Raw genomic sequence first — 25,766 nt, 5'->3', positions numbered from 1 at the left:
TGGATCATGGAAAAAGCAAGAGAGTTCCAGAAAAACATCTATTTCTGCTTTATTGACTATGCCAAAGCCTTTGACTGTGTGGATCACAGTAAACTGTGGAAAATGCTAAAAGAAATGGGAATACCAGACCACATGACCTGTCTACTGAGAAACCTATATGCAGGTCAGGAAGCAACAGTTAGAACTGGACATGGAACAAGGGAATGGTTCCAAATAGGAAAAGGAGTATATCAAGGGTGTATATTGTCACCCTGCTTATTTAACTTCTATGCAGAGTACATCATGAGAAACTGGGCTGGAAGAAGCACAAGCTGGAATCAAGATTGCCAGGAGAAATATCAATAACCTCAGATATGCAGATGACACCACCCTTATGGCAGAAAGTAAAGAGGAACTAAAAAGCCTCTTGATGAAAGTGAAAGTGGAGAGTGAAAAAGTTGGCTTAAAACTTAACATTCAAAAAATGAAGATCATGGCATCTGGTCCCATCACTTCATGGCAAATAGATGGGGAAACAGTGGAAACAGCGTCAGACTTTATTTTTTTTTTGCTCCAACATCACTGAAGATGGTGAAAGCAACCATGAAATTAAAAGACGCTTACTCTTTGGAAGGAAAGTTATGCCCAACCTAGATAGCATATTAAATAGCAGAGATGTTATTTTGCCTAAAATGGTCCATCTAGTCAAGGCTATGGTTTTTCCAATGGTCATGTATGGATGTGAGAGTTGGACTGTGAAGAAAGCTGAGCGCTAAAGAATTGATACTTTTGAACTGTGGTGTTGCAGAAGACTCTTGAGAGTCCCTTGGACTGCAAAGAGATCCAACCAGTCCATCCTAAAGGAGGTCAGTCCTGGGTGTTTATTGGAAGGACTGATGCTAAAGCTGAAATTTGGCCACCTCATGCGAAGAGTTGACTCACCGGAAAAGACCCTGATGCTGGAAGGGATTGGGGGCAGGAGTAGAAGGGGATGACAGAGGATGTGATGGCTGGATGGCATCACTGACTCGATGGACATGAGTTTTAGTAAACTCCAGGAGTTGGTGTTGGATAGAGAGGCCTGGTGTGCTGCAATTCATGGGGTTGTGCAGAGTCGGACACGACTGAGCGACTGAACTGACTGAAATTTTTGTGCTCAGATATTAGGTTAAAAACATCATTTCAATGAGAGTGTCCATTCAGTTCAGTTCAGTCGCTCAGTCATGTCCGACTATACAACCCCATGAATCGCAGCACGCCAGGCCTCCCTGTCCATCACCAACTCCTGGAGTTCACTCAAACTTACATCCATCCAGTTGGTGATGCTATCCACCCATCTCATCCTCTGTTGTCCCCTTCTCCTTCTGCCCCCAGTCCTTTCCAGCATCAGTCTTTTCCAGTGAGTCAACTCTTCGCTTGAGGTGGCCAAAGTATTGGAGTTTCAGCTTTAGCATCAGTCCTTCCAATGAACACCCAGGACTGATCTCCTTTAGGATAGGCTTGTTGGATCTCCTTGCAGTCCAAGGGACTCTCAAGTGTCTTCTCCAACACCACAGTTCCAAAGCATCAATTCTTCGGCCCTCAGCTTTCTTCATGGTCCAACTCTCACATCCATACATGACTACTGGAATAACCATAGCCTTGGCTAGACGGACCTTTGTTGGCAAAGTAATGTCTCTGCTTTTTAATATGCTGTCTAGGTTGGTCATAATTTTCCTTCCAAGGAGTAAGTGTCTTTTAATTTCATGGCTGCAATCACCATCTGCAGTGATTTTGGAGCCCCCCAAAATAAAGTCTGATGCTGTTTCCACTGTTTCCCCATCTATTTCCCATGAAACGATGGGGTTTTTCTAAACAAGATTGACATTTGAATCTACAGAGTAAAGTTGATTGCCCTCAGCATGGGTTACTCTCATTTAATTAACTGAAAGTTTCCATAGAATAAAAATCTGAGTAAAGAACAATTCTTTCTCTCTGTCTGTCTTCAAACAAGGACCTCATGCTTCATGCTTTCAGACTCAGATTTACATTGAAACTCACCAACAGCTCTCCTGGTTTCCAGGCCAACAGACCCAGAAAAGAACCATACCATCCAGTCTCTTTGGTCTCCAGCTTACCAACTGTATGTTCTTGATTGTTTCAACAATACCTTGCTCTTTCAAGGTTGTATCCTTGAAAACAGCTCCCACTATGAGAAAGGTGAAAAGAACATACACTGTAAGGATGGGAAAGAGGGTGAGGAGACTACTTGCTAGAGTCCAGATTGTGGTCAACCTACAGTCACATCCTCTCAAAGACCTCTTCCAACAATATCCATGAAAACCATTTCCTTTAGTCTCCAGTACTAGATGTCTATTCCCTTCCTCCCACCAACCAAAGATACATATGGTTGAAACACACACACACACACATACGTCACAAATATTAACACACATATCACTTGAAGCTCACAAACATACATACTGCTGAAAATGTTAGCAGTATGTATGTTTTTAGGTAACAGTAATTAGGTAACAGTTAAGTATACAAGAACCAGGGATTTTTGGGTTTCTCTGCTAATTTCTAAACTGAAACATAAAGATCACCTTAATAAGACAAATCTTGGTGTTTTAAATTTTAGCAAAAATGAACATGGAAAGATGAAATAATGCCAGGAAATAAAAACATTTATGAAACTTTATCTCCAGCCAAATATGTGTCACTGGCGAAAACTGAAAAAAGACAAAGCTTTACATTTTCACACCTTCTTCATTTTGAGAGATCAGACTAAATGCTGTGGAGATATTAGAGGAAGGCATAGTCACTGTGGTATTTTTTTCTTTTACAAGCACGGGAAATTAAACATGCTATGGTACTCCTAGCTTGGCATGAGTTCCTGCTGATGGGGTCTTGGATAAGATCTACCATGGATAAGGATAATGCCTTCTAGACACCGTTTAAATGAAACCTCAAAATCTTGTGAATACGGTCTATTCATATTTAGAAGAGACAGCCAAACATTCAGAGTCAACAGAGAAAAAGAAAACACACTCACTCGTCTCTACTATTTTAATATAAAGAGACGAATAGCTCTTTTACCCAAGGTTCCACCACAGAGCACCTACAAGCTTTGACAGATCCATTAAGTGAAAGACTGCACCTCCTTCCATTGAAAGTGTTATTGTGTGTATGTGTGTGTGTGTGTGTGTGTTCATGTGTGTGTTTTCATGCTCATGCTCAATCATGCTTCTTTGTGACCCCATGGACCAGAGCCTACCAGGCTCCTCTGCCCATGAAATTTCCTAGACAAGAATACTGGAGTGAGTTGCCATTTCTTCCTCCAGTGGGGCTTTCCAACCCAGGGATCAAACCCACGACTCTAGTGTCTCCTGCATTGGTAGGTGGATTCTTTACCACAGTGCCACCTGGGATGAGATTACTTTATTTTGTGAGTGTGTGAGTGAAAGTCACTTGGTTGTGTCTGACTCTTTGCAACGCCATGGACTATATAGCATGCCAGGCTCCTTTGTCCATGAAATTTTCCAGAACACGGAAGTGGGTAGCCATTCCCTTCTCCGGGGAGGGGGCAGGGGGAGGGGGGTCTTCCCAACCCACAGATTGAACTCAGATCTCCTGCTTTGCAGGCGGATTCCTTACCATCTGAGCCACCAGGGAAGCCCACTTTATTTTGTAATCATTAGCAAAACACAGAAATTATAACAAACTATAAGGTATTGCTAAATATTCCAATCTTGCTCAAATCTTCTTTTGGATTTGTTTGAAAAATGGGGCTTTATTTCTTCAAACCCATGACTTGTGACTTGGACTAGTCTATATCATTTGCAACATATGAAGCTCCTGAATAATGAAAAAAAATTATTCAGTCCAGAGGCAGTCAATTAGATATGGTTGCTAATTACTTGAAATGTCTGCTACAGTTGCTTCAGGGAGAACATTGACTCATAGCATGTATGTATTAGAGATGTTTTTTTTTTTTTTTACTAATATTGCTATGAGGACAAGTGAAATTATGATTTTTCAGAAACTGTGCAAATAATTCAAAGTATAAGACATCTCAGTTAAATATGCTTATGTGATTAGGTCATGCAAATACTACAAAACTGAATTTCTCATTATGACTATATCATAAACCAAATCAGGGACAATTAGTTTATCTTGTGTAATCTTGTTTTTTCTCCTTCCTGATTTCTCTCTTTCCCTTCCTTTTTTCTGCCTTCCTTTCTTTCCTCTTCTTTCCTTCCTTCACTTGACATATTTTCTGTGTAACTCAATGTCTGGACAGTTAGGTATATAAGGATCCAGTAAAATTAACTTAAGAGTCTTTGATCATAACTTTTACATTTTTTGTCTTTTTAAGTTAAAATGAAACATATTTATTGTATAATGTTCAATCAGTACAGAAATAAAAATCTCTTTCAAAAGCACTATTGAACTTTGGGTGTGTATCTTTTCTGATTTTGTAAAATAATTTTATCAAATCAAACTGTATTTACTGAATATCTGAATTACACTGGCAGTTGTCACTTGACTACGATAAATATGGAAAGAGAATGAGATTGTCTCTATCCTCTGAAAAATAAATATGTGACATAAGGAAATTTAAATCTATTTGTACTAATAATCAGTCTCTTAGCTAATAAGGTATGTTGGAGAGCTCTGAATTAAATGGGTTTAAGTATCGGAAATGTTTGATGTAGAAAATGAGCATGAATTCTGAAACGAGAGAAATTTGACCTCTTTCCTACAATCTCACTGCCCAAACTCCATCTAAACCATCAGTACCTCTTGCTGCCATGCAAGTGCTGGGAATGGTGGGCAGACAGGTTTTAAAAGTTGAAAACAAGAACACAGGACTTGTTACTGCTCAGACTAGAGTCAATGCAAGACTGTTCGCCTCTGCACAGGAATAAGAGAATGAAACCTAGAAAGAGCTTGACTTCTTGAGATTCATGAACTGCTTTGAAAGGAATGACTACCTGATTGACGGAGGAACCACTCATCTTTTTGTCCTCAGAAGCTATGAGGAAACCTTTCAGGTGGAATGGTTTGAGAGCACTATCTTGTAGTTGAGAAAAAAGATAATCCTTTCTTGACGCCTCAGGAGCAACTTGGGAATTTTAGGTTGCTTGATGCTGGCTTAGGATCATCTTCTTTCTCTGAAGATACAGAAAGTACATTGGAACCTTGAGGAGAGAGGAAAGGAACACTTAATGGTCTCTAAGGAGACCCATCAGCCAGAGACATGACAACTTAGCCAAACTTAAGAAACTGCTCCTGGTAGGAAAAGTAAACAAACTGTTGAATGAGATTTATGACAGCAAAATTGGAAATAACAAAATTGAAATATGTTGAAGTGGTCCCATTACAGCTCAAAAAAAAAAAAAAAAAAAAAAAAAAAACCTTTCAAAAGTGAAAAACACATTATGTTTAAACTGCAGAATTAAATAGACGAATGGAAGCTCGTCACTTTGGGTATTTAATGGTAGACTATCAAATGTAAGGAAGAACTTAAAACAAACCAAAATTTAAAAAGAGGTAGAAATCATGAAGTAAAAGGTGTGTCTAAGAAGACAGATATAGACGAGCTACCAATGAATTAGAACAGAACCAGAAACAGAAAAAAAGAAAGAATAAATTGAAGCAAGGTTATAAAGTGTGAAAAAATACAAGTTATAAAATTAATATAAGTGTTAGGAGCTTCTTCCATGTTCCAAACACACAAGAGAAGATTCTACACGTGGACATCACCAGATGGTCAACATCGAAATCAGATTGATTATATTCTTTGCAGCCAAAGACGGAGAAGCTCTATACAGACAGCAAAAACAAGACCGGGAGCTGACTGTGGCTCAGATCATGAACTCCTTATTGCCAAATCAGACGTAAATTGAAGAAAGTAGGGAAAACCACTAGACCATTCAGGTATGACTTAAATCAAATCCCTTCTGATTATACAGTGGAAAGGAGAAATAGATTTAAGGGACTACATCTGATAGAGTGCCTGATGAACTATGGATGGAGGTTTGTGACATTGTACAGGAGACAGGGATCAAGACCATCCCCAAGAAAAAGAAATGCAAAAAAGCAAAACGGCTGTCTGAGGAGGCCTTACAAATAGCTCTGAAAAGAAGAGAAGTGAAAAGCAAAGGAGAAAAGGAAAGATATACCCATTTGAATGCAGAGTTCCAAAGAATAGCAAGGAGAGATAGAGATAAGAAAGCCTTCTTCAGTGATCAGTGCAAAGTAACAGAGGAAAACAATAGAATGGGAAAGACTAGAGATCTCTTCAAGAAAATTAGAGATACCAACGGAACACTTCATGCAAAGATGGGCACAATAAAGGACACAAATGGCATGGACTGAACAGAAGCAGATGATATTAAGAAGAGGTGACAAGAATACACAGAACTGTGCAAAAATGACCTTCATGACTCAGATAATCATGATGGTGTGATCACTCAACTAGAGCCAGACATCCTGGAATGTGAAGTCAAGTGGGCCTTAGGAAGCATCACTATGAACAAAGCTAGTGGAGGTGATGGAATTCCAGTTGAGCTACTTCCAACCCTAAAAGATGATGCTGTGAAAGTGCTACACTGAATATGTCAGCTAATTTGGAAAACTCAGCAGTAGCCACAGGACTGGAAAAGGTCAGTTCTCATTCCAGTCCCAAAGAAAGTGAAGTCACTCAGTCGTGTCTGACTCTTTGCGATCCCATGGACTGTAGCCTATGAGGCTCCTCCCTCCATGGGATTCTCCAGGTAAGAATACTGGAGTGGATTGCCAATTCCTTCTAGAGGGGATCTTCCTGACTCAGGGATCAAACCTAGGTCTCCCTCATTGCAGGAAAACGCTTTAGCCTCTGAGCCACCAGGGATCCCTGAAGTGAAGTCGTTCAGTCGTGTCCAACTCTTTGTGTCCCCATGGACTGTAGCTTACCATGCTCCTCTGTCCATGAGATTTTCCAGGCAAGAATACTGGAGTGGGTTGCCATTTTCTTCTCCAGAGGATCTTCCCAATCCAGGGATTGAACCTGGGTCTCCTGCATTGTAGGCAGAAGCTTTACCATCTGAGCTACCAGGGAAGTCAATCCCAAAGAAAGGCAATGCCAAAGAATTCTCAAACTACCACAAAATTGCCCTCATCTCACACGCTAGAAAAATAATGCTCAAAATTCTCCAAGCCAGGAATAAGCAATACATGAACCGTGAACTTCCAGAAACTCAAGCTGGATTTAGAAAAGGCAGAGGAAATAGAGATCAATTTGACAACATTTGCTGAATCATTGAAAAAGCAAAAGAGTTCTAGAAAAATATCTATTTCTGCTTTATTGACTATGCCAAAGCCTTTGACTGTGTGGATCACAATAAACTGTGGAAAATTCTGAAAGAGATGGGAGTACCAGATCACCTTACATGCCTCTTGAGAAACCTGTATGCAGGTCAGAAAGCAACAGCTAGAACTGGACATGGAACAACAGACTGGTTCCAAATAGGAAAAGGAGTATGTCAAGGCTGTGTATTGTCACCCTGCTTATTTAACTTATATGCAGAATACATCATGAGAAACGCTGGGCTGGATGAAGCACAAGCTGGAATCAAGATTGCCAGGAGAAATGTCAATAACCTCAGATATACAGATGACAACACCCTTATGGCAGAAAGTGAAGAGGAACTAAAGAGCCTATTGAAAGTGAAAGAGGAGAGTGAAACAGTTGGCTTAAATCTCAACATTCAGAAAACTAAGATCATGGCATCTGGTCCCGTCACCTCATGGCAAATAGATGGGGAAAAAGTGGAAACAGTTGCTGACTTTATTTTTCTGGGCTCCAGAATCACAGCAGGTGGTGATTGCAGCCATGACACTAAAAGACGCTTACTCCTTGGAAGGAAAGTTATGCCCAACCTAGATAGCATATTAAAAAGCAGAGGCATTACTTTGTCAACAAAGTTCTGGTTTTGTCAAGGCTATGGTTTTTCCAGTGGTCATTTATGGATGTGAGAGTTTGACTATGAAGAAAGTTGAGTGCCAAAGAACTGATGCTTTTAAACTGTGGTGTTGGAAAAGACTCTTGAGAGTCCCCTGGACTGCAAGGAGATCCAACAAGTCAATCCTAAAGGAGATTAGTCTTGGGTGTTCATTGGAAGGACTGATGTTGAAGCTGAAACTTCAATACTTTGGCCACCTGATGCGAAGAGCTGACTCATTGGAAAAGACCCTGTTGCTGGGAAAGATTGTGGGCAGGAGGAAAAGGGGACAACAGAAGATGAGATGGCTGGATGGCATCACCAACTCAATGTACATGAGTTTGGGTAATCTCCGGGTTTTGGTGATGGACAGCGAGGCCTGGTGTGCTTGGTTCATGGAGTCACAAGAGTTGGACACGAGTGAGCTACTGAACTCAACTGAACCAGGTTATACCAGGGTCCATGAGAAAGAGAAAAAAAAAAAAAAGCTGTATGAAGGTCATTGCACATTTTAAAAATTTCAGTGATTCAAGACAGAACACAATCTAGAGAAAATCTGAGAAAAGAGAAATATTACCCAAGAATCTTTTACCAACACAAGGAATGACTCACTTATCAGGGTGAAAAAAATACATTTATAAAGATTCATGCAATATATGACCCACATATCCAGCCTGAAGAAAATATTTACAAATGGACTATAATTTCACAAAATAAGAGTAGAAGCCAAAAGCTCACTATGGGGAAGGAGAAGAGTTAAAAAGGGAAACCTCACATGAGACCAAAGCATAGAGAACCACGGGCAGCTTCCTCTTTTATTTTTTCCTGACTGTGCCACACGGCTCACAGGATCTTAGTTCCCAGACCAGAGATCAAACCCAGGCACTCTGCAGTGAATGTGCAGACTCCTAGGCACTGGACTGCCAAGGATTTCCTTTTTTTTTTTTTAAACTTATATCAAGTATTTCATGGGGTTCAAAACCACTTGAACACAGAAGGGCTGAGGAACATGGAGGGAAGAGGAAGATGAGGAGGGTAAAAATGTTTTAAAGGCTTTCTATCAATGAGTTGGGAAAGAACTGTAGCAAGAAAAATAGAAGATTTGCATTACAGGAGAGAGATGTCATCGTGTTTTCATATACTGGGAAAGAAACGTGTGTTTGCTTTGAATTATCAGAAAAGGGAGTTAATGAATAAAGGAACACAAGATGAACAGTAACTTGAAACATGAGCAAAATAAATAGAAAGGAAAAGGAAAATCAAAAAAGTACTAAATGGTAAACCTGAGTAAGATGGAAAGGTTAAAACCAGTTTTTATATCAAATGAAAGGTGCTGATTTTTTCCACTAAAGGATGGTTAGGTTGTGTTTAACAAATAAAATGCAATTTTATACTTTAAGAGCAATATACTTAAAACTGTGCAAAATTCAAATACTAGACCTCTAGCCTTATCTCATCTCTGATCCTCACTCCTGTCTGATTGTATATATGACAGGACATCCAGTACAATCAAGAGAATCATACCTTACCCAGTCCTGAATCCAATCCCACGTTTCCGTCTGGCTGAGGATCACAGGCAGTTGGCAGAAATCAGGGATGGGAAAAGACTCAGGATAGAGTTAAGCTTATGTGTTGTGCAAATTAAAACATTAAACTAATCAATAATCTATTTTTTTAGATTACCTGAGCTGTCTATACCAAAATGGCCAATAAAAATGATTTCTTCAATATGTCATAGACACAATGAGCTTAGCTATTATGTTCTCCACATTTACAATCAGTACCCTTCAGTAATCTACCAAAGAATATTCTTTTGTTTGAATAGTTTTCCTAATCACTGAGACCATAGGGACACTTGGATTTGCTAGCTCAAACAATTACAGAGACAGTAAAAAAGCAGTTTTTAAGACTTAGCATATGATGACTCTAAAAGGAAATGGATGAAGCTATGGAGCTCCCAAGAGAGTGAAGAAGATGCAGGGAAGATAGAAATGAAGGGGAGACAAGAGAAAAAAAAAATCTCATTTGCAGAATGTACATTTAGAATCTCTCTAGATCCAGAAGGTTTGGGCAAGCTACTAAGTAATAAGATTTAGTAACAGACTATCGCCACTCCTCTTTCAATGTTCCTTCACCATAAGTTTCAGTGCCCACATGTCAAAATTCCAGTTCACGGTAGAGCTGTATGCGTATCCTAGAGCTGCTATAAGAAATGAACACAAAATGGGTGCCTTAAGACAGCAATAACAGTTTACTATTTCACAGCGCTGGAGGCGAGAAGCCCTAAATCAAGGTGTCAGTAGGGCTCTACTGTTTCTCACCCAAAGTTTTGGGGGCCAATCTGTTCCATGCTTTTATCTTAACTTCCCGTGTTGCCAGTGATGCTCAGTGCCCCTTGGCTTGTGGATACACCACTCCAAACTCTGTCTCTGTTGTCACATGACATCATCTCTCCTCTTCTTAAAAGGACACCAGTTATGCTGCATAAAGGGTCTATCCCACTCCAGTATGATCTCATCTTATTTAATTAATTACATCTATAATGAACCTATTTCCAAATAAAGTCACAGTCTGAGGTTCCAGGAAAGATATGATTTGACTAGAGTGGGGTGAAATTACACTGTCCGACTCAATACAAGAACTAAATTAACTCAGTGGTCTTAGCTAATTCACAGGCATTTATTTTAAATACTAACCTCAAAGCATAGAATAAAATATTTTTTTCTTGAAAAAAAAAATGTGTTTCTACCTGTTAAAGTGATTTGGAGTGCCAACATTCAGAGTTATCTTAAGAAAGAAAGAAAAAGACAGAGGGGCTGTCCTAGGTCCTTAAGGTCACACCATTTATGCTCAAAAGCTCTCTACCTAATGGTTCATTGTTAAGAAGGGTACGTATATGGCCTCAGGCCACCCTCTTAATCAAATCACATAAAGAGCAATGGGATCAGGGAATTCACAATGGCCCACAAAATAATTGCTTGACCCGAAGGTTGGACCGTCTATGAGCAGACTTGCAAATTGGCAAGCAGAGCTTAAATGTCAAATCTGGATAGTGGGGTTTCATAGTAAATTATATCAGATCACAGAGGGTTGCGCCTTCATCAATTGTGACTTACAATGCTGTCAAGGCAGCAAGAAGTGGATGTAAATATGACCTTATATTTTGCACAGAAGCATCAGTTGAGAAAAAGACTGTTTTTTAGGGCACCATTATAATGGGTCTGTGGTTCAGACAGGGACAGAGATTGTTAAACCCAGAGATGAGTGATCGATGAAGTTCTACCCACTTACTTAATAACAGAATCTAAAATATAACAACAAAAAAAAAAGTTTTGGCTTCCAGTGCCTAGCTGTCAGTTTCTAGTCAGCACTCTTCCAACACCAGGGAGGGGGAAAAAAAAGCTACATAAAGCACACTATGGATGAAGTGGTTCTTGTATTTTAAAACTAAATTAAGAAAAATGTTAAAGAGAGGAAGAGGTATGGGAAGATTGGGGCAAGATTTTGGGGCAGAATGAGTTAGTTTTGGCACAAACATTGTTCTAGGACTCCAATGACAGTGACTACAGACTAATGTTTTGAGCTTCCTGTTAAACAAATGTTTGGTTGGTACATTCCAACACTGCAGTTGGAACTAAAACATGCTCCACTTGGCTGGATGTTGAACAAACCTCTCTCTGGGAGGTTAACATCTGTCAGGAGAATCAGAACAAGGGTTCCACTTATATTAAGCAGGAGAAAAATTGTATCTAATGAACTGATAATGCCAAGTGTTTATTGAGTTCTCCAAGGCATGTTCAAATCAGACACAAGCTAAAAAAGAGTTTTTGATGATCTGGGGAAGCTGTTCTTAGGGAAAAATTTAATTGAAAATTTTATTAGCAAAAATATCACTTGAAGACATATTATATGATGGATCTACTACTAAATGCCTTGCCATTATTGTTACTTAATCCTAACAAGTATCCTAGCCTGAATACTGTTTGTACCATTTTACAGATGAGGACATGGTCTGTGTGAAATGGAATAATTTCCCAAGAGTTCCACTATAAACATGTTGCAGAATCTGGATTAGAAATTGCCTGGCTTAAACTTTTGAAATTACTCTGTTCTAGTGCTTTCTGACCCTTGGTCCTTGGAAGAAAAGTTATGACCAACCTAGATAGCTGATTAAAAAGCAGAGACATTACTTTGCCAACAAAGGTCCATCTAGTCAAAGCTATGTTTTTTTTTTCCTGTAGTCATGTATGGATGTAAGAGTTGGGCTATAAAGAAAGCTGAGTGCTGAAAAATTGATGTTTTTGAACTGTGGTGTTGGAGAAGACTCTTGAGAGTCCCTTGGACAGCAAGGAGATCCAACCAGTCAATCCTAAAGGAAATCAGTCCTGAATATTCACTGGAAGGATTGATGCTGAAGCTGAAACTCCAATACTTTGGCCACCTGGTGCAAAAAACTGACTCATTTGACAAGACCCTAATGCTGGGAAAGACTGAAGGTGGGAGGAGAAGGGGAGAACAGAGGATGAGATGACTGGATGGCATCACTGACTCAATGGAGATGACTTTGAGTAAATTCTGGAAGTTTGTGAGGGACAGGGAAGACTGGTGTGCTGCAGTCCATGGGGTCACAAAGAGTTGGACATGACTGAGTGACTGAACTGAACTGAAGTGCTTTCCCAGAAATGATATGGATAAAAAAAAAAAAGTTTAAGGAAATATTTGATCCTTTTTCTCCTGTTCTACATGTGAGGACATGAAGAACCAGGTTTAGATCTGATTGCACAAAAGTCACACAACAATGCCAAGACTGAATGTTGTTATTTTGACTTCATTAGAGGAACTATATTTCCCTTTGTAATATTACTTAATATGGAGCCTACATAGAAATTTAGATGCTTACATGCAGAATCAGAATTAGAAGTGAACTATTGCAGAGATAGCTGATTTCTAGAATAATGAGTTAGTAACAAAATGGAGTCTTTTATTTTATTTTTTAACTTAACAATATTGTATTGGTTTTGCCATATATCAAAATGAATCCGCCACAGGTATACACGTGTTCCCCATCCTGAACCCTCCTCCCTCCTCCCTCCCCGTACCATCCCTCTGGGTCGTCCCAGTGCACCAGCCCCAAGCATCCAGTATCATGTATCGAACCTGGACTGGCGACTCGTTTCATGTATGATATTATACATGTTTCAATGCCATTCTCCCAAATCATCACACCCTCTCCCTCTCCCACCACACCAAGGTGAATGAACCATCTTTACCCACATGTGACTTGATTACATAATATAGAAGAAAGCCTGTGATGACTGATTTATACAACATTATCCTTCACTTGCTTTTAAAAGAAAACTTATTTACCACAGGTATAAAGAGTTAGTCTAGTCATAGTCCTCAGTTTATTGACCTTGGTCATGTCCAATCTTTATAAAACATTCCATTCTTTCCCCTTGTCATCTCCTCTCACGTCTATACTTCCTATCCTTGAGATAAGCACCCAGTCTGCCTTGCTTCATGTATGGTTTTTTAATATTTCAGTATATGTAATGTTTTGTGTGTATGTATTTTGAATACACATAAGCAAAATTGTGGAACAAAAATTGATTATTTCCTACATATTTTCTTTTTTTTTAATTTTATTTTTTAACTTTACAATATTGTATTGGTTTTGCCATATATCAAAATGAATCCACCACAGGTATACATGTATTCCCCATCTTATAAGGAATTTCAAATTACTTTTGAAAAGTAGTTTCAAAAGCAGTTAAGTAATTTCAAAAGAAAGCTGTAAGAATCTTACTTTAAGTATCCATACACCTGGGGGTTTCCCTTGAGGCTCAGTGGTAAAGGACTAACCTGATAATGCAAGAGATGTGGGTTCAATCCCTGAGTTGGGAAGATCCCCTGAAGGAGGAAATGGCAACTCACTCCAGTATTCTTGCCTGGGAAATACCATGGATAGAAGAGCCTGGCAGGGTACAAATCCCTGGGGGTTGCAAAAGAGTCAGATATGACTTAGCAAGTAAACTACAGCAATAATGATAACCCATACAGCTATTACTCAGATTCAGCCAGTAACGTTTCATTGTCCTTCTATCCATTCATTAACTATATGCTGAGATCAAGTCAAAGCACATTAACAGGTATCAGCACACATCTCCATAAATATACCAGTATTAATATTATGACCTAGAACTGAGGGAGGCAGAGGGGAACACTTCCTTACAGGGAAAGAAGGAAGCCGTCACTGCCTGTGCTGTGCATCTCACCTTGCCTGTGAGTACGTTCTCCTATTTTGGGCTTGATTGGTACTCCTTGGTGTTACTTATGTGTGTGTATCATGTGACCCCTGGACAAATTCAGTGACTAAAAATAGAAGGAAACATGTTGGCAAAGTTTCTGTTAAAGCATGAAAATGACACTTCCTCTTTATCCCTGTGACTTTGTAACTGAAGAGGTATCCTTATCCATAATTTAGAGAGATACTTTGGAATGCTCACTTGAAAACTGATATGATAATATGCATCATAATTTCCATGTGTGATTTACCAGTCTCAGATTCATTTCTTCACATATTTATTGTGTTCTTGCTTAATGTGTACATTTTGAACTGAATTGTGGCGCCTCAAATTTTATATGTTGAAGCTCTAATCCCCAACATGACTAAGTTTGGATATAGAGCCTTTAAGGAGTAACTGAAGGTTAAATGAGGTCAAAAGGGTGGATCTCTCATTCAACAGGACTGGTTTCTCATAAGAAGAGGAAGAGATACCAAAAGATGACCCTGTTTCCAAACTCAAGGAGGAAAGGCCATACGGAACACAGTCAGAAGGTGGCCGTCTGCAAGCCAGGAAAAGAGGCCTCGCTGACACCAACCCTGCTAGCACCTTGGCCTTGAATTTCCAGCCTGCAGAACTGGAGGAAGTAACTTGTCCTTTTAGTCACCCAGTCTGCAGCCTTGCTATGGCGGCCTGAGCAGACAAATACACTGTACATGCTGTGGATGAAATAACTAGACTTAAATATTCGCTTGATTTAAGGCTTCAAAGTTTATTTGAAAGTGTGGAATGCAATTTTTTTTTTTTTTTTTTTTTGGTTTTTACTCAGTGAAACCTAAAAAAAGGTATATTTTCCTCTATGTATGTACTCATGTGTTCAATTTACTTATAGTGTCTAAGTGTGTATCTGCTTCTCTTTATCTTTTTTAATCAACTATTTCTAACCAAGTGACTGCGGATTCTATTTATACCTATAGTCTGACATAAATAAAAAGGGCATTCTTGAATATGATCAAGAAGGAGTAAAGTTAGTTTATTTTGATAAGTTAAAAAAAAATGTGTTCCCAGAACATTTGGGTGAAATATCTTTGTAGAAAAAAAATCTACAGCTGTAGCATTTTTCTTACCTTAAGCATTCCCCTAATGTTCCTTTCTCTGTGATGAAAGAGGTTTGACTCAAAAATCAGTTCTCTAAACCGTTTTCTCTCACTTCTTCAATAACGTCTATTTTCTCATTTCCCACTGTGGTGTTATTGGATTCCTAACAGCAGTTCTGCATAGTATCATTTACCTGTAAGCTTAAACCAGCAAATTCAAAGAGTTTCAAATTATAAAATCTGATTTGGTAGCTTTATGCTAAATGACAATCAGATGGAAACGATGCTGAAATAAAAATGTGCCGAGATACACCAGTAGATGTCATTTTCCTAATAAGCAGAAATTTCATTGCTGGAGTAAGAATGCATATGTTGTGATGGTGTCAATCACAGCCCCTACAAGTACAAGGGAATTATTTAAATTCTGTTTTGTGGAGAATAATATTAAGATTTAGGGAGGCATGCTATAATACAAAGAGCACAGGTTTTGAATCACAAGTTATGAGCTGAGTTTATGGGCCAGTTATATTAGTAATGATGAAACGATGTTAGATAATGCTCTTAACTTTCTGAACCTCACTTTTCTCTGATTTACTAAGATGATTTGTTAGAGAACAGGAGGTATGTTACTATATACAGGATAATTAATTGTTTGTGTGGAAAACAGAAACAACTCTAGGTATTTTCATCAAGAAGAGATTTAATACAAAGAATTAGAGGCTTATGATGGGCTTCCCAGGTGGCTCAGTAGTAAAGAACCCTCTGCCAATGCAGGAGTCGTAAGAGACACAGGTTTAATCCCTGGATCGGGAAGATCCCCTGGAGAAGGAAATGGCAACCTGTTCTAGTATTCTTGCTTGGAAAATTCCATGGAAGAGGAGCTTGGCAGGCTACAGTCCATGGAGTTACAGAGGGTCAGAAGGGACTGAGCACCTGAGCACACACAGATAGGCTTATGAAACTGTTGGGTGAGCTGGGATAGTAAAGACAAGGAAAATCGCTGCTAAGCTTTCTGAGTATCCTGAGGTGCAGAAATCACTGAGAACTCCAAACGAAGCTCTTGGCATCAAAATATGTTGATTCACATCTCGACATCTGAAATCTACTGGCAAAATCTATCTGCCATCTTCCAGAGTCCTCACACCTCCACAATGAAGCCAAAGCAACTCTCTATCTCTCTCATCCTATTAAAATTTTAGCAAGAGCTTTTCATTTTCAGGGCATGAACTACAATCCTCTGGACAAGAGTCTGGAGAATGTAGCTTCCAGCTTTTGCACCAGAGGTGATAGCTGAGAACAGTATGGTAATGGGATTGAAATTGCAACAGTGAATTCATAAGATATACTCATTCCACTCTGGAGGAGGGCATGGCAACCTACTGCAGTATTCTTGCCTGGAGAATCCCCATGGAGGGAGGAGCCTGGGAGTCTACAGTCCATAGCGTCCCAGATAGTGGGACACGACTGAACGACTAAGCACAAGCACTCAATCCACACAGAAGACATTCATAAAATTCAACCCACCCACTAGTTTTGTCTGCTTTGCCTACAAAATGCAATTCAAATTCATTTCAGTTGGATCTCTGTACAATGCAACCACCCGTAATTCAAGGTAATGCTGTTTCTCACATGGACTAGTACAACACTTATCTAGCTTTCCTCTTTCCACACTGCTCTCTGTATAACCCATAATCAGTTTGGTTATGATGAGGTTACTAACAATTCCAGAACTGCAGTGGCTTAACCCAACTGATATTTCAGTTCAGTTCAGTTTCTCAGTCATGTCCAACTCTTTGCGACCCCATGGACTGCAGCATGCCAGGCTTCCCTGTCCATCATCAACTCCCATAGCTTACTCCAACTCATGTCCATTGAGTCAGTGATGCTATCCAACAATCTCATCCTCTGTCGTCCCCTTCTCCTCCCCCCTTTAATCTTTTCCACCATCAGTGTCTTTTCAAATGGGTCAGTTCTTCGCATCAGGTGACCAAAGTATTGGAGTTTCAGCCACAGCATCAGACCTTCCAATGAATGTTCAGGACTGATCTCCTTTCGGATGGACTGGTTGGATCTCCTTGCTGTCCAAGGGACTCTCAAGAGTCTTCTCCAGCACCACAGCTCATGGTATTTAGCTATGCCTGTGTTATACGCCTTTCTCAGATTTGCAAGGGCCTCTGCTGAATGCAGTCAGTCAGAGTTGCAGGCTGACTGAGCCTCATCTGTCTTACAGAAGCAGCACTCCAAGTACCCAGCCTCCTCCACGTGGCATAGATATGAGGGGCTGGGGAATCTACTGACGGGAGCCTTGCTGACTTTAAACCCACCAGCAACACGGCACCATTCAATTGCAAGAAATACAAAAAGTGGAATACGGTTGAGCCCTGAACATTAGGGCATTAGGGGTGCCAACCCCCAGGCAGTTGAAAATTCACATACGACTTTGAAGACTGTCCTTGGTACCCATGGGTTCCACATCTAATTGTGTAGCACTGTATTTACTAAAAACATCTGCATGTAAGTGGACTCTTACGGTTCAAGTGCATGTTTTTCAAAGCCAACTGTGCTAGGATGAAACTATGATGTATTTTCTATAATCAGGATATTTATGCCTTACTTCCTGTAGTCAACTTTCTCTATCTAAGTATTCAAAGTAATATTTATAAAATAGAAATCAGATCATATTTTTTCTGCTTAAAAACATTCGGGTGTATCCCTTGCAAGTAAAATAGAACTAAAACCTTTCACTCTAGCCTACCAGACCTTACAGGACCTGGAGTGCCAAGTTTTATCTTCTTGTTGCTTCTGTTGTTTCTCACTGCCGTCCAAGATGTTGGCTGTCTTTATTTGCTTTAAACACGACAAGATGGTTTCTGACCTAGGGCTTTGCATCTGCTCTTCCTTCTGATGAAAACGGTTTTCACTGGGCTTTTTGCATGACTAATTAATTCTCATTCTCCAGGACTCTGCAGAAGTGTCACAGCCTACACTTTACCTTCTAGAATAACAGCTTTACATCACTTTATACAATCTGTAAGTTCTTTACGCTTTTATTCTTTGTCTCCAGTGCCTTTATGATACATTTCATGAGGACAAGGACCACTTCAATCTTATCTGATCCTTGTTTTCAATTCTTAAAATATTGTCTGTATCATAGTAATCACTTGACCGGTATAAGCTGAGTGAAAATACAAATCAATAAATTTTATCTATCATTATTGACCAAAATGATTAAAAGCGGATTAGTAAAAAATGGGGTGATATTCCATAGACTAAGCTGAGACTCTCTCTTCATTTGTCTTTCTTTAAAGTCAATTTAAAAGCCATACATATTTTCTCATTTATTAAAAAGTGCTATCTGATGCTAGTTCTCTCTTTCTCTTTAATTGGAGGATAACTGCTTTACAGTGTTGTGTTGGTTTCTGCCGTACATCAGCATGAATCAGTCACAAGTATGGACGTGTCCCTTATCCCGCTCCTCCAGGTCATCACAGAGCATCCAGTTGCGCTCTCTGTGCTCCACAACTTCCCACTAGCTGGCTATTTCATGCATGGGAACATACGTGTTTCAGTGCTGCTCCTTCAGTTTCTCCCACCCTCTCCTTTCCCCACTGTTTTTCTTTTTTTTTTCCCACTGTTTTTCTTAAATAGACATACCCACAAAGGCAATGGCACCCCACTCCAGTACTCTTGCCTGGAAAATCCCATGGATGGAGGAGCCTGGTAGGCTGCACTCCATGGGGTCGCTAAGAGTCGGACACGACTGAGCGACTTCACTTTCACTTTTCACTTTCCTGCACTGGAGAAGGAAATGGCAACCCACTCCAGTGTTCTTGCCTGGAGAATCCCAGGGATGGGGGAGCCTGGTGGCTGCCGTCTATGGGGTCACACAGAGTGGAACACGACTGAAGTGACTTAGCAGTAGCAGCACACATCTAGTTAAGAAAAGAACATGATAACCTATCCCAAATAGAAAAAAAAAAAAAGATCAACTAAGCACAAACGTACATTTGTTAGCCCAAACACATTATGCTTCAAAACACAAATTAGCATATTTAACTATTGGCTGATTTCTATTGGTAAAGATGATATCATTTTTGTCTTCATAAAACAAGTGATTTTTTTTTTCTTTATGCACATACCTGTACTCAGCATAACATTTAATCTTTGGGATCCTAACTACATTATGAAGGAGTTACCTGGTAACTCATGACAAATAACATGTGCATGCGTTAGCACAAAGCTCAGGCTCCCTTCATGTTGTATTAATAAAATACAGTTTCGTGATAGAGAAGCGTGAACATATACTTAGACAAATCTGAGCTCCAAGATGAGCTCTGCTTTTTTAGCTGTAGGATATTGATAAAGTTACTTTTGGGACCCAGATTTACATCTGTATTATTTCAAATTATTAGGAGAAACTCTGGATCATTCTTTAGTAAAATCACTATTACTGTTGCTATCTCAGCACATATTAATTCTCTAATTATTTCACCCAAAAATGGACTAGAAAGAATTTACAATATACTACACAACTAGTTCAGACAGAAGTAAAGAAAAATACATCAAAAGCTTTAATTTCTCCAAGTATTTAAAAAAGGCATTTTGTTATATTTTAAAAGAAACTTGAAAAGCCAAAAAATCTGGAAAACTCAAATTAGGAAAACGAAGAGCTATTTCCAGTATGGAGTATATGAAGTCCAGGGCAGCCTAGGAAACAGTTAAAGACATGAAGCAAAACAAGTATTACCAAGCTCATTGGATTCTGAGAATCCAAGACTTTGGAAGATAGTAAACTTTCAACATAAACCAAAATATATTGATGACTGCATTTCAAGAAAATGCATAAAATCTCTTACACGCATATATATATATATGGCTAAAGGAGAGAAAACTTGGTTAATAAGACCTGATTAAGAATTGAAAGGGCTTCTCTGGTGCCTGAGGTGGTAAATAATTTACCTACATTGAGGAAGGGGTCACCTGGGTTCGATCCCTGGGTCAGGAAGATCCCTTGGAGAAGGGAATGGAAACCCACTCCAGTATTTTTGCCTGGAGAATGTCATGGACAGAGGAGCCTGGCAGCCTACAGTCCAAGGGGTTACAAAGACTGAGCAACTAACACTTTAACTTTCAAGAACTGGAATTAATTTACACCTTGGTAAACAAAGTTTAAGCTTAATTTATTATAAACTGTTCATTCTTAAAAATGTTAGAGAAGAAGTAGGAGAAAATACTAATTCAGAAAGTTATGTTAAAGGTGGAAATTAAGAAGATACCAGGGTATGTTTTTGATCATTACACTTGTGCTTTATTTCTAGTAAAGCTTTAAAGATGAAAAATGTCCACAGATTTTTCCCTTGATAGGATTACTTTTCCAATAATTGATTAATAGGCAGTCCAGTTAAAGTAATACGAAAGTGAGAGATGAGATTAAGCATATGAATAGCTTTTCAGTGCCATGTAAATTGACTTGATTACATGCCAACAAAATACCAATGTGGATGAATTATTAGCTGCTTACAACCTATCTGATTTTGTCTAGTGGTAATTTAAGAAGCAAAACTGTTTCCTTAGAGTTCTCTGTATTATGGTTTATGTGGTGGGGTTGAAGCTGCTTTTCCTAAACTATGGGTTAGAAAGTAATGTTCTTTTAACATTAGAACAGCGACAGAGAAGTGTTCCTTGATCAAATGGATTTGGAAAAATGCTATGTTTCAGAAAATTAAGCCTGATTTTTGCTGCAGCTTTGATCACTATTTTTAGATTACTGGTGACTGTGATCTCAGCAGATAATCTAGCATACAGTTCTTTACAAACTGATTTTTTTCCCATGGAATATATTCTGTAATGTATTAGTATATACTCCATAGAATATAATCCATGAAATAAACATTTTCCTAAAGCTTAGTGGATAATGTAGCTATCCGATGGAATTCAAATTAGAGTTTATCTGTTTCTTTTTAAGTTGTGAGAAAACTGCCTCAGAAAGTCCCTGAGCAACTCTGAAGATGTCTGTAAGGGATCATTTCCAAGATATTTTGATAAATATTAAGTAAAGGGAGGCCAGGTGGAGTGAGTCAACCTCAGCTGCTTTAATTTTATGGTATAAGCTCATCTAGAGAAGGGATTGCCAGGTAAGTTCAGGCAAAATCTCTACAAAAGCTTTTGCTTTGATATTGTCACCAGCTAAATGGCCAAGCTCATACAAAGCCCTTCCAGGCTCTAGAGAGGCCCAAACTCATTTACTCTCTCAGATCTTTTATGTATTTGTCTCTATACGAATCTTTTCCTTCAGTCAATCTACATCATGCTCATTCTTCAAGAATGGTTCAGATCCTACCTCTACCATCAAGCCTGCCTCAAGGCTTCTTGACCACTCTAATCTCATCACTAAGACAGAGAAATGTTCATTTTATTTTTGTTGTTCACTCAGTCTTGTCTGATTATATATGTGTGTGTGTGTATATATTTTTATATATATATATATATGCACACATATATATAATATCCTGTTAAAAACAATCTAAAATAACTAAAAATATGGAGCATATTTTTATTTTCCATGAATTCATGTTCTTATCAGTAATTTGGTTCTAAAGCTAGGATGGCAAAATCTATTTTATACAATATTTTCAATTATCTTTTAATTAATCAAATGTAATATCCCACACAGGTTCAGTGAAAAGACCATACAATTCCTTCAAGCGTTTCAAATGAGTCTCAGTCTTCTCTCCAGATCCCAATACACTGGTGCAGCTAAGCTTAGCGAGGTGTGGGAAGAAAACAAACTAATTTTATTTTAATTAGAAGAAATATTTTTGGAGCCTAGAGCTTGGAAAAGCAAATGCACACAAAGTCATTCATTTATTATTAATGTGAGAATGCTGCTGCTCAGTCGCTTCAGTTGTGTCCGACTCTGTGCGACCCCATAGATGGCAGCCCACCAGGCTCTGCCGTCCCTGGGATTCTCCAGGCAGGTACACTGGAGTGGGTTGCCATTGCCTTCTCCATTGTGTGAAGTGAAAAGTGAAAGTGAAGTCACTCAGTCACATCAGACTTGTAGCGACCCCATGGACTGCAGCCTACCAGGCTCCTCCATCCATGGGATTTTCTAGGCAAGAGTACTGGAGTGGTGAGAAGAATACCAACCTTTAATTTCTTCTCGGATACCTTTATTTTGGGGGGCTTTCCAAGTGGTGCTACTGGTAATGGAGGAGACTGAAAATGAAGGAGACATAAGAGACTTGGGTTCGATCCCTAGGTTTGGAAGATGCATGGAGAAAGAAATGGCAACCCGATCTAGTACTCTTGCTGGAAGAATCCCATGGACAGAGGAGCCTGGGGGGCTACAGTCCATGAGGTCACAAAGTCAGACACAGCTGAAAGACTAACACTTTCACCTTTATTTTAGAAGATTATGTTCAATTTGTAGTTAATAGAATTAGATAGAATTGCAATGGATACAATCAGATGCCAAAACTCATGGCAGAGAAATAATTTCAGGTATTTTCGGGAAGAAATCTTGAAAAACATCAGCTTTACTTGAGTATCCACTCACATCCATCCTAAGTCACTAACTCCCTTATATTATTTCTGCTTTATTCAACTATCTCTTCTTAAAAAAAAAAAAAAAAAAGGAAAACTATTGAGAATGTGACTAAACTTGGGGATAAGATAGTGAAAGAAATACAGTCCCTAAGCTCAACTAGAGGAGGGCATGACAACCCACTTCAGTATTCTTGGCTGGAGAAGTCCATGGACAGAGGAGCCTGATGGGCTACAATCCATGGGGTCACAAAGAGTCGGACATGAATGAGCGACTCACACACAAGGAAAAGGAACTCAGCATAAAAGCCCTGGAAATAAATAAGATGTAAAGCTGAACCAGCTGGAGGGAACAAGGCCTTATAACAACTTTTCTAGATCGAGTTCTCTTTGCCATGATACTTAGCACAACTTTATAGATACCAGAGATGTATTAGTTATTTTGCTGATCTTTAAGGCAAATAAAACATCGAATTATTTAGCAAGTATTTCCCAAGTCTCTGATATGTATATTGTTGTTGGTGTTCAGTCACTAAGTCGTATCTGAATCTTTTCGACCCCAGACACTGAAGCACACCAAGATCTCCTGTCCTTCCTTGTCTCCTGGAGTTTGATCAAATTCATGCTCATGAGTTGGTGATGCTATCGATATATATAACTATTCACCTATACCTATTTATATTCAAGTAGGGTCTGGAAGATCCCCTGGAAAAGGAAATGGCAACCCACTCCAGGATGCTTGCCTGGGAAAGTCCACAGACAGAGGAACCTGGACTATAGTCCATGGGGTCACAAAATAGACAGACACAACTTAGCGACTAAACAACAGCAACAAAACTCATTGAAGATTAACCATTGACCTGTATCTTTAATGTAAATGTTCTCAATTAATGTCATCATATAAGGATGACATGACATCTAATGCAATAACATTATATAATGAAGAAGTAGTAACATCATCTAATGAGATGAAGAGACTGAAGGCAAAAGATATGAAATATTAAATCAAGGGATAAGAATTCAAATTGAATCCTTCTGTTCAATGCTATTACCTCCATATCACAAACAATTTTATACTAGATAGCAGGTAAAATAGAGAAATCTGGAAAAGGAGGCCACATTTGAATCTTTTGGCAGAAGAGAAGGCATAATAAACGACGTCAATGGAGTATTACTCAGCCATTAAAAAGAATACATTTGAATCAGTTCTAATGAGGTGGATGAAACTGGAGTCTATTATACAGTGTGAAGTAAGCCAGAAAGAAAAACACCAATACAGTATACTAACACATATATATGGAATTTAGAAAGATGGTAACAATAACCCTGTGTATGAGACAGCAAAAGAGACACTGATGTATAGAACAGTCTTATGGACTCTGCGGGAGAGGGAGAGGGTGGGAAGATTAGGGAGAATGGCATTGAAGCATGTATAATGGTGGCTCATAATATCATGTATGAAACGAGTCACCAGTCCAGGTTCGATGCACAATACTGGATGCTTGGGGCTGGTGCACTGGGACGACCCAGAGGGATGGTATGGGGAGGGAGGAAGGAGGAGGGTTCAGGATGGGGAACATATGTATACCTGTGGCGGATTCATTTCAATATTTGGCAAAACTAACACAATATTGTAAAGTTTAAAAATAAAATAAAATAAAAAAATAAAGGACGTCAAGGAAGGTGGCTCATTTTCAAGAATACTGGAGCTATCCAGCTGATCTTTTGGTGCCTTTACATGTCCTCCACCTTTTACCTGACCAAAAAAAATCTCTTTTATCCCCTGGATCACATTTGCCACATCACCAAAGATGCACCTTCTGTGGTGTAAATTTATCTCACTCAGTGGCTAAGTGAGGGTGTATATAGGGAGAAGATTAGAAGAGGGTCATTGGGTATATTTTCATCTGGAGCTTGAGTAAGGAGCATATTCTTCTTAATATAAATAGGAAAGGAAAGTATGTGAGTGAAAAATGAGGTTGGGGGAAAAATAATAGCATGAGTTTATAAAATCCTGAGAGGCATTTTGTAACATGAGGATGAAGCTAAAGTCATGTATGTATAGTAGGGAAATATTTTTTAGTCTTCTCACTAGTATTTTTGAGCCATATCTGAAATATTCAAGTTTAATTTGCATTCAAGGATCATCACTACTTAAAACAAGAAAGAAATAATTCTGGGTTGTTTGTTTTAAAGCACATTTATTAGCATACTGACAGCTTTGATTTGTTTGCATCCAAATTTTTTTAATGTTCTGCAAGAATTATTTAATATATTTTTGGAATTATAATAGCAATTAATTCACTAAGAAAAAATTACTTTAAACCATCCATTTGGTATTTAAATGAACATTTGAATTAAAAATCATAATTAAAAAATTAAAAGTGACATGCATAAGATTAGGTATATATTTTTAAAAAATTACAAAGTGATCATTTTCTGGACTTGTGTAGTAGATTCTCTCTACACAGTTGCAGATGAGCAGGGTCATTCACTAAAAGACTGATTACTCCATGTGGACCCTATCATTTTGGGAATAATGTAAATGTAACGAAACTGAGATATCGTAGTAAGTAAAACATTTGAGAATTTACAATGTTTTGATATAGAAAGTTCTCATGACACCTTTCAAAAGACTCAAATTACATAACTACTAAAGGGATTACTCAAAATCCCTTTGTGGATTTTATTCTATGCCTACATATTGACTAAGAGTTCTTTGAAATAAATCTTCTGGTTCAGGTAATATTCACTTCTAATAGCACAGACACAAGTTTGGTTTGGGGAACTTTTGATAAGTCAGCCTGAGCCCTCTACCTGATAGAGAGCTCAATTGCCTCAAAGCTCAGGAAGTCATACAATAGAAAGCACCAGTTCTTTGCTTTCCAGGACAC

The 25,766-nt window shown here is 38.8% G+C and overlaps 1 non-coding gene across 1 annotated transcript; it reads right to left on the bottom strand.

Annotated features, from left to right (window-relative positions):
- Positions 1-6,991: 6,991 nt before the first annotated feature.
- Positions 6,992-7,063, bottom strand: TRNAC-ACA. Its single transcript has one exon. It is a non-coding gene; the product is annotated as a tRNA-Cys (tRNA).
- Positions 7,064-25,766: the final 18,703 nt, after the last annotated feature.

Source organism: Bos indicus x Bos taurus, chromosome 10 (assembly GCF_003369695.1).
Source record: "Bos indicus x Bos taurus breed Angus x Brahman F1 hybrid chromosome 10, Bos_hybrid_MaternalHap_v2.0, whole genome shotgun sequence".
NCBI classification, from domain to species: Eukaryota; Metazoa; Chordata; class Mammalia; order Artiodactyla; family Bovidae; genus Bos; species Bos indicus x Bos taurus.
The sequence above is the reverse complement of the archived record's forward strand: the minus strand, read 5'-3'. Positions and strand labels throughout refer to the sequence as shown.